This window comes from Acinonyx jubatus, chromosome E3 (assembly GCF_027475565.1).
Source record: "Acinonyx jubatus isolate Ajub_Pintada_27869175 chromosome E3, VMU_Ajub_asm_v1.0, whole genome shotgun sequence".
Lineage (NCBI taxonomy): Eukaryota > Metazoa > Chordata > Mammalia > Carnivora > Felidae > Acinonyx > Acinonyx jubatus.
In genome coordinates, this window is record NC_069398.1 from 27,535,060 (window position 1) to 27,541,952 (window position 6,893).

Sequence of the window (6,893 nt, forward strand, 5' to 3'; positions counted from 1 at the left end):
CAATTTGTTCTTTTTTCTTTTTTAATGTTTGTTTATTTTTGAGAGAGACACAGAGCATGAGCGGAGGAGGGGCAGAGAGAGAGAGAGAGAGAGAGAGAGGAAGACACAGAACCCTAAGTAGGCTCCAGGCTCTGAGCTGTCAGCACAGAGCCCAACATGAGGCTTAAACCCACGAACTGCGAGATCATGACCTGAGCCAAAGTTGGACACTTAACTGACTGAGACACCCAGGCGCCCCCAGTTTGTTCCTTTATTTTATTTTATTTTATTTACATTGATTTATTTTTGAGAGACAGAGAGAGACAGAGCGTGAGCAGGGGAGGGGCACAGAGAGAGGGAGACACAGAATCCGAAGCAGGCTCCAGGCTCTGAGCTGTCAGCACAGAGCCCGACGCAGATCCACGAGATCGTGACCTGAGCCGAAGTCGGAGTCTTAACCGACTGAGCCACCCAGGCCCCCACCCCCTCCCAGTTTATTCCTTTTAAACTTGAAGTGCTGTTTGGTCCGGGGTTGATTCTCTCCACTGCTGAGGCCACACCCTGCCTTGCACTCTGATGTTCTCTGGACTTGGAGGTTTCCCACTCTGGCTGTTGGACTCATGCACTATTGTTGGCCCCGCGGTGGGTACGGCACACTGTTCCCACTGATCCTTCCAGGCGGCTCTCTTCCTGGCCTCTGGTAGTTTCTTCACATCACATACTGCAGGTGCATTCAGTATTCTCAACTGAACGCTCAGCGAGGGCCCTCGGCCGGTCTCCATAATTCTGTCACCATGCAGCTTGCTCTTCCCGCTACTTGCCCTGCGGACTGTAGCCATTTTACTTTGTAGATTTCTGCCTCTGCTTCCTCAGCTTTCGGAGGCTGCTGGGCTCTTCCTGGCTCCCCCGTCCCTGCACCGCAGCCTGGAAACCTTTTCCAGGTGGTAATCTGGGACCCTCGTGGGGCTCAGCTCATTTGCTTCCCGTCTGCCAGACATCGCTGTTCCCTCCCTCCCGCTGTCCAATGTTCTGCGTGGCAGTGAGGATGGAGAGTGAATTTGGTCCATGCTACCCCGTGTTGACTCAGGTCTAGAACCTTAGCTTTGTCCTTTCGTTAATTACCATTCATTTTATTTTAATGTTTATTTATTTATTTTTCATGTTTATTTATTTGAGAGACGGAGCTCGAGCTGGGGAAGGGCAGAGAGAGAGGCAGACAGAGAATCCCAAGCAGGCTCTGTGTTGTCAGTATGGAGCCTGATGTGGGGTTCAAACCCACGAACTGTGAGATCATGACCTGGACTGAAACCAAGAGTCAGTCACTTAACCAACTGAGCCACCTGAGCACCCCCTGTGTTTATTTATTTTTGAGAGAGAGAGAGAGAGAGAGAGAGAGAGAGAGAACACAAGCTGGGAAGGGGCAGAGAGAGAGGGAGAGAGAGTGTCTGAAGCAGGCTCCAGGCTCTGAGCTGTCAGCTCTGAGCTGTTGAGCCTCACAGAGCCCGACACGGGGCCCGAACCCACGAACCCCATGAGATCATGACTGAGCTGAAGTTGGATGCTCAACTGACTGAGCCACCCAGGAGCCCCTTGTTTATTTATTTCTTTATCATAGGCACTTTTAGTGTTTATATGCAGATAAATGCAGATACAAATTTATAAAAGCTAAAATCAGAAAATTCAATTGCACTAATGTTAAGTAAAATTAATAAGAAGTACCAGAGAAGTATGTCAAATACTACATTTAAAAAAGTATCTTGGGGTGCCTGGGTGGCTCATTCAGTTAAGCGTCCGACTTCAGCTCAGGTCATGATCTCGCGGTCCGTGAGTTCGAGCCCCGCGTCGGGCTCTGTGCTGACAGCTCAGAGCCTGGAGCCTGTTTCAGATTCTTTGTCTCCCTCTCTATCTGACCATCCCCCGTTCATGCTCTGTCTCTCTCTGTCTCAAAAATAAATAAACGTTAAAAAAAAATTAAAAAAAAAAACCCAAAAAACTATCTCAAGGGGCACCTGGGTGGCTCAGTTGGTTAACTGTCTGAGTTTTGATCTCAGCTCAGGTCTTGATCTTGGGATGGTGAGTTCAAACCCCATGCTGGGCTCCGTACTGGGTGTGGAGCCTACTGACAACAAAATAAAACAAAACAAACCATCCTGAGACTGGGGTCGAGGGGGAAAATGGGGAGCTGCTGTTTACTAGGTGTAGAGTTTGAGTCTGGGGTAATGGAACTGTTCTGCAAGGGGTGGTGACAGCAGCTACACAACATGAATATGCTTAATGCCACTGAATTATATCCTTAAAGCGGGTTAAAGTGGTACGTTGTGAAGTATACACATCTTACCAAAATAAAAAACCATGCCGAGAAAACTTACATGAAACACCTTCCGTAAGTCCACGGAATGTTTATACTGTTATCCGAGTTCCTCAAGAGCCAGTGTATAAACAGATTCTACCAGCACCCTTGCTTAATATACATTTGAGCTGCCCATCCACCCTTATATTTTATTTATAAACTCCATAGTGTCATTTTGGTTGGTGGTATACTTCAGAGTTTAATGCGACACAGCAGAGAAAAATGAGAGCTACAGCCACGGGCACTGAACACATTCTATCTTCCAATGATGGGTACGACAATATCTTTCATCTTGGGGCACCTGGTTGGCTCAGGAGGTGGAGCGTGCAACTCTTGATCCCAGGGTCGTGGGTTCGAACCCCACGTTGGGTGTAGAGATTACTTAAAAATAAAATCTTAAAAAAAAAAAAATCTTCTATCTCATATGCTCTTTGAGGACCTTACCACTTTTACTACTAAGAGATGCTGTCTGAGTCCCTTCCCCTTGAATTCTGGGTAGGCTTGTAACCAACCTTGCAGTAGCCATACTAGATGTTTTTCAAGCTTAGGTCATAAGACTGCAATTCAGTTCCTTTCTTTCTATACTCCCTCTGGAGTGGCCTTCTGCCACCTCATAAGCAATGCAACAGCCCTGAGGCCGCCATGTTGTAAGGGAGCCCCAACTAGCCTAAATGGAGAGGCCCCAAGGCTACTGGAAGAGTATGAGAAGGCTGGCCAGCCCGAGCTGCTAGGCTCCAACCACCATTTATTTGCAACTGCATAAGATACCTGAGCCAGAACCACCCAGCCAAGCCCTTCGTGAATTTCTGATGCGCCGCCACCGTGAGAGATAATAAAATGATTGTTGTTGTTTTATGCCATGAAGCTTTGAGGTGAGTTATTATGCAGCCACAGTGACTAGAAGAGACATCGAAAAGCTACCTTGAATTCGGTGCAAAAATCTAAATCCATGTATGACCTCCGGGCAGGATTTTAAAGTAACTTAAAAAGAAACTTCCCATTTCCCATTTGACCTCAGCCTTGGTGGAGAACGTGCTGCTGATCATGGTTCTGGGGATCTTGTTCTCTTGTATTTCAGTTTAACCTCCCCTCAGTGAGGCTGTCTTTTTCCATAAATAAGTCATTTCAGAAACACGAAGATTAGCAACTGACAAGCCAACCCAAGGTACGGTTATACTGTATTGGGACCTTACAAAGCCTTATTAATTTTGAATATTGGGATCCATGGATTTTCCTAGAAATGGTAAAAGTTAAAGCATTTTATGTGTTTACTCCAGATATTTAAATATTTTGCCTTGGGGCGCCTGGGTGGCTCAGTCAGTTGAATATCTGACTCTTGATTTCAGCTCAGGTCCTGATCTTGTGGTTTGTGGATTCGAGCCCCGCGTTGGAGTTTGCGCTGACAGTGAAACATTAAAAAAAAAAAAAAAAAAAAAAAAAGAATTTTGACTTAGTGGGGCACCATCATACATTTATTTTTTAAAACACAAAAATGAAAATCAGAAGTTTAAATATAATATGTATATATGGAGGTTTAAAAAATTATCTTGAAATTTTACACAAAGAATTTTGTGTAAATTTTTCCTTTTTCAAGCATAGAATTATTTTTGAGATTCGTATGAAGTTTTCTTTAATAATTTCATTTGTAAATTATTTATCTCAGTAGCTTTATTGACATGTAATTCACATATTTACATCTACATTAAAATTCACCTTAAAAATTGTTTTTAATGTTTATCTATTTAAAACACTTTTAATGTTTATTTATTTTTGAAAGAGAGATAGACAGAGTCAGGTGGGGACTCTGGGGGGGAAGAGAGAGAGAGAGAGAGAGAAAGAGAGAGACAGACAGATAGACAGACAGACACAGAATCCAAAGCAGAATCCAGGCTCTGAGCTGTCCGCACAGAGACAGATGTGGTGGGGCCTGAACCCACGAACTGTGAGATCATGACTTGAGCCAAAGTCAGACACTCAACCTATTGCGCCACCCAGGTGCCTCTAAAATTCACCCTTTTGAACTGTAACCAGTTCAGTGGTTATCGGTATATTCTCTGAGCTGTGCAACCATCACCATTATCTGACTCCAGAACATTTTCATGGCCCACAGAAGAAATCCTGTACTCAGAGCGATCACTTCCTATTGCCCTCTCCCCCCTGCCAGCCCCTGGCAGCCACTAATCTACTCTCTGTCTCTGTGGATTTGCTTATTCTGGACATTTCAGACTACATGGAATAATTATAATGTGCAGCATTTTGCGTCTGACTTCTTTTCAGCTAGCATAATGTTTCAGGGTTCACCTATGTTGCAGCATGTATCAATACTTCTTCCTTTTTATGGCTGAAGAGTATTCCATCGCATGGTTAGAATGTATTTTATTTATCCATTCATCCACCGATGATGGATATTTTGGTTGTCATCACTTTTTGGTTACTATGAATAACGCTGCTTTGAACACTCATGTTTGCATTTTTGTGTGAACATACGCTTTGAATTCTCTTGGGTATATACCTAGGAGCAGAACTGCTGTGTTATTTGGTAACTCTGAATTACTAAACTGTTTCCCAAAGTGGCTCTACCGTTTTGCATTCCCACAAGCAACATAAAAAAGTTCCCATTTTTCTACACATTCTTGCCAACACATGGTGTTTTCCAATTTTTTGATTACTGCCATCCTGGTGGGTGTAAAATGGTATCTCATTGTGGTTTTGATTTGCATTTCCCTAACGACTAACGATGTTGAGCATTTTTTCATGAGCTGATTTGCCACTTGTATATGTTCTTGGGAGAAATGTCTTTTTTTTTTTTTTTTTGAGAGAGAGAGAGAGAGAAAGAGTCTGTGTGTGAATGCGTGTGTGCCTGCACAAGTGGGGGAGGGGCAGAGGGAGAGGGAGAGAGAGAATCTTAAGCAAGACCCTTGCCCAGTGTTGAGCCCAATGAGGGGCTCGATCTCAAGACAGTGAGATCATGACCTGAGCTGAAATCAAGAGTTGCATACTTAACCGACTGAACCACCTAGGCATCCCAGAAATGTCTATTTATTCTTTTAAAATTAATGTTTACTTATTTTTGAGGAGGGGGGAGGCTCAGAGAGAGAGAGAGAGAGAGACAGAGAGAGAGAGAGAATCCCAAGCTGGCTCCATACTGCCAGTGCAGAGCTGGACGCAGGGCTCAAACTCACAAACTGTGAGATCATAACCTAAGCTGAAATCAAGTGTCGGATGCTTAACTGCCTGAGCCACCCAGGAGCCCCAGAAACGTCTATTTTGGTACCCATTTTTTCATTTGAGTTATTTATCTTTTTGTTGTTGAGTTTTAAGAGTTCTTTATATATCCTGGATGCTAGACTATTATCAGATAGACTATTTGGAAATAATTTCTCCCATTCTATGCGTTGTGTTTCACTTTCTTTTTCTTAAAACAACCAGTTAATGGGGTGCCTGGGTGACTTGGTTGAGCATCCAACTTTGGCTCAGGTTTGTGGGTTTCAGCCTCACGTTGGGCTTTGTGCTGACAGCATGGAGACTGCTTTGGATTCTCTGTCTCCCTCTCTCTCTGCCCCTCCCCTGCTCACACTCTGTGAGCTTTTCAAAGTGGCTATCCCATTAACTCTTTTTTTTTTTTTTTTTAAAGTAAGCTCTACACTCAACATGGGGCTTGAACTCATGACCTTGAGATCAGGAGCCACATGCTCTACCAACTGAGCCAGCCAGGCACCCCTGTTTTTACTCTTTAGAGCAGGGTTGTTAACCTGAGGTTCTGAGATGGTGCATGCATAAATCATTCAGTAAGTCCATGAACTTGAATGGGTATAAAATTACATCTTTAACTAACAGCTAGCTAAGAGTTACAATTCTTTAATTGAAGGAGAAACCACAGCAGTATTAGCAGCACCTGTCGCTTTGCCACGGCTAGAAATCAGGGATATTTTCATATCAGATCTCGGTTGTTGCAGAAACTTCGAAGCATCAATTACACTAGTCATTCTTTGAAATTATGGTACTTATTAGAGCCACTGCTAGAGCTCGCTATTTAAAGCGTTAATAGGGGCACCTGGGTGGCTCAGTCAGTTAAGTGTTTGACGCTTGATCTCAGTTCATGTCCTGATCTCAGGTTCATGAGTTCAAGCCCCTCATTGGCCTCCGTGCTGTGCGTGGAGCCTACTTGAAAAAAAAAAAAAAAAAGAAAGAAAGAAAAGTGTTAACAAAGAAGCGTGTAGCTTGCCGTATCACAGGTTAAAATTCTTATTTGAATTATTTTTTATCTTTTTTAATGTTTATTTATTTATTTTGAGAGAGAGTGTGTGTGAGCACGGGAGAGGCAGAGAGAGAGAGGGAGAGAGAATACCAAGGAGGCTCCACACTGCCAGTGCACAGCCCAATGAGGGGCTCGAACTCATGAGCCGTGAGCTCCTGACTTGAGTCGAAATCAAGAGTCAGATTCTTAACCAACGGAGCTACCCAGGTGCCCCAAATTAGTTTTTAATTGTAGTTAATATTTTGGCTGAATTCCAGTAAAATTTGTTTCCTTTGCAAGTCTATGCATTTTACTTCATGAGGTGTT

At 43.6% G+C, this 6,893-nt stretch overlaps 1 non-coding gene across 1 annotated transcript; it reads right to left on the reverse strand.

Annotated features, from left to right (window-relative positions):
- Positions 1-5,972: 5,972 nt before the first annotated feature.
- Positions 5,973-6,045, reverse strand: TRNAR-CCU (transfer RNA arginine (anticodon CCU)). Its single transcript has one exon. It is a non-coding gene; the product is annotated as a tRNA-Arg (tRNA).
- Between the last annotated feature and the right edge of the window lie 848 nt (positions 6,046-6,893).